Genomic DNA, 2,912 nt, shown 5'->3' with positions numbered 1-2,912 from the left:
GATATTAAGATTCACCCATAGTGCTACTAGGTTTGATAGGCAGCTCAGTAATAATCATCTTAGTTTTAGATTTTCGTAAAGAATCCAGTTGAAGTTATGAAGAAGAACATTTGACTTTATTTTACATTTTTGCTTGCCTGACATCTTCCCGAAAGCAAGGTTAACTTGTTTCCTATTTTTGGGATGTTCTTTGTTGTAACATTTAAATTTTGTGAAGAAGAAATGCGCACATTGAGTTTAGAAGCAGACCTCATGACAAATAATGAGCTCGAAAACAAAGAACCTCCCATGTAATCTTCATTTCATAGGAGGCATACTATTGACAACTTCACATGTTAAGGAGCTCTCATGTGTGCAAGGGTACTAAGATTCACCCACAATGCTGCTAGGTCTCACAAGCCGCTCACTACAATAATCATCTGAGTTTTAGTTTTTTGTAAAGAATCCCTTTGAAGATATGAAAATGGCATTTGACTTTGTTTTGAATTTTCCCTTGCCTGACATCTTCCCGAAAGTAAGATTAACATGCTTTCTACTTTTGGGACACTTTTTGTTGTAAAGTCTATTTGTGAAGAAGAAATACCGATATATAGATTCACTTTTCGTTAGCACTTCAAATTTTTTCCATGGAGTCTGACATCTTATATCTTATAATCTTCATAAAGCAGTTTACTTGCTTCCTATTTTTGGGATGTTTTTCAGGATGTTCCTTAGTAGTGAATGGTTTTTTAAAAGAAGAAATTTGGGAGCTTCTTTTTTTTTAGAATTGGAAACTTCTCGTGAAGAAAAACGAATACATAGACTATTTTGGTTAGGGAGCTTTGGAGTGTTTGCCACATCGGGTCGGCTTTACATTCCTAACATTTGTGCATTATAATATAGTATAGAGTTTAGATAATTTCTTAAATATTTTTGGGCTACTAAAGTGAGGCCCCCAAAAAGCAAAACACCACCCACTTGAGCTTATTTGGAACTTTGCACAATCATTTTGAGCTAGCTTGGAGCTATGACTCGTGTTTCTGGAGCTTATTGACCGTAGGTTTTGTCCGAGTCACAAATCAATTTGAGCCGCATAATTTCTTTTATGTTTCAAGTTTTGTAGAACCTTTAGTACGGTCCCCCTCTTACAGAACAACTATATCTTCTACTTGATAAAGAGATCAAAATGCTTAAATTGTTTTGTTTGAGCAATATGATGTAAAGCTTTCAAACTAGATCGTAGGATCCGTTGACCCCAACGGCCTATCTATGATGCAGCATTCACTCACATCATACATGAGTGAGTTTACAGCCTCTATTCCAGCTAGTATGCCAGTGCAATAACTTTGCCTGACAATTTGTTTACAACATTTGTAACCCCAATGGCTTTCGTTCCACCAGGATCCCCACACACAAGTATGATTATTGATCACGACATCTTCCTCGTACTTGCTCCTGGGAGCATGTGTATCCCGGCCCCTCACAATCTGACCTGTTCTACTATACTCAATCTGTTGCTCTGTCTGCCCAAGTAATATTTCCATAGGAGGCTTGTCTTCACAAGCAGCATTCCCGTAGCGTGCCATTATATCTTCTCTATAGCTATGCTTCAACTTCTCTTTCTTCACCTTGAACTCCCTGTACAGCAGTTCAGCTTGTGAAGGAGCTGCTTGCAAATGTATATTGCGATGCCCCTTGTCATGTGCCTCTCGTGTATAGCTGTCAAACAGCTTGAATTCATGCGCGTCTCCACTGGCCGAACGCTGGTTATCTCCTGCAAAGAACTTTTCATTTGCATCAGCATCAGGCAGAGGATCCTCTCGCATAGACCTAGTCTTGGGATCATAGTACGCAGAATTAACCTCCAGGTTCAGCAGGTACTTTGCCGTGTCTTCTCTGATTCGCAGATTCCTCACGGTTCCAGTGCATCCGCCTGATCCGGCTGTCCTAACACGCCTTTCTACTTTTGCGAAAATACCCATCTGCTTACTGCCATCAACTTTAGCCTCGTCGACAGCTTCAAGATCCTCAGCTTCCACTGTTCCGCTTTCGTGTTCATCTGCACATGCAGCAGTGCTTGAGCATTCGCGGTTCCTGCCCTCCTGCAATTTCTTAAGCATCAGCTGCTCCTTTCGATATCTTCTTCTGGCCTCGTCCCTGGCTTCGTAAGACTCAACGACAAGAGCATAAGCCGAAGGATCGTAACCATTCCATCTGTCGCGCTTCCCGTCATAATCAAGCTCAAAGAACTGGACTCTCTCATCGGCGGCGATGTGTTTGCCTGTCCATTTGGCCCCGACCTTACGAGGGCGTTCAGTGCACGAGAGGTTGTCGTGAGTCATCGCTCCACAGTTGGTGCAGGCACCTTCCCTGTACTTCTTAGCCTGGAAAGCCGGTGTCCCGCGGTCGGACCAAGTCGCAGGTGCGCAGGCAGGGTTGGGTTTGGGTCTCCTCTTCTGATGGCTGAGGCTGGGCCGCTGTGCGTGCAAGTACCATGGCGCAGAGGAGATGTAGTGAGGGATGTGGGGGTTGATGTCCCTCCCGTCCTCATCCACCTCCGGCGGAAGAAGCCCCGCTTTTCTGCCCTCCTCCAGCTCCAATCGTCTCCTGCGGTCGTCCTTGGCTGCTGCCATGGCATCGCAATCCTTCCTTCTGCAGCAACCTCGTTAAACCCTCGACGGAAGTATCTACCCTTCAAATGCTAGATAGCCATAGCATTTCATGCTTTTGCCCCATTGACGTGTAATTCTTTTTAGACCTTAAGCTTTTGCACTTCACGCTTTTGCTTTCGGACGCTAACCTTTTACTTTACGCTTTTGCTTTTGGACACTTTGCGCCTTCGATTTGACAACATTTTCTGGTCTTCCTTGCTTAGAATAGCACCACTAGGCGCTTTGCACTGGGGGCCGGGCAGGTTTATGCAAGCACACGGG

General features: G+C 44.1%; 1 pseudogene; it reads right to left on the bottom strand.

The window, feature by feature from the left end:
- Positions 1-1,211: 1,211 nt before the first annotated feature.
- LOC148026615 (pre-mRNA-splicing factor SLU7 pseudogene) lies at positions 1,212-2,702 on the bottom strand (annotated as a pseudogene).
- Between the last annotated feature and the right edge of the window lie 210 nt (positions 2,703-2,912).

This window comes from Lygodium microphyllum, chromosome 13, assembly GCF_053477565.2.
Source record: "Lygodium microphyllum isolate KBCC chromosome 13, Lygodium_microphyllum_v1.1.10, whole genome shotgun sequence".
In the NCBI taxonomy this organism is placed as follows: Eukaryota; Viridiplantae; Streptophyta; class Polypodiopsida; order Schizaeales; family Lygodiaceae; genus Lygodium; species Lygodium microphyllum.
The sequence above is the reverse complement of the archived record's forward strand: the minus strand, read 5'-3'. Positions and strand labels throughout refer to the sequence as shown.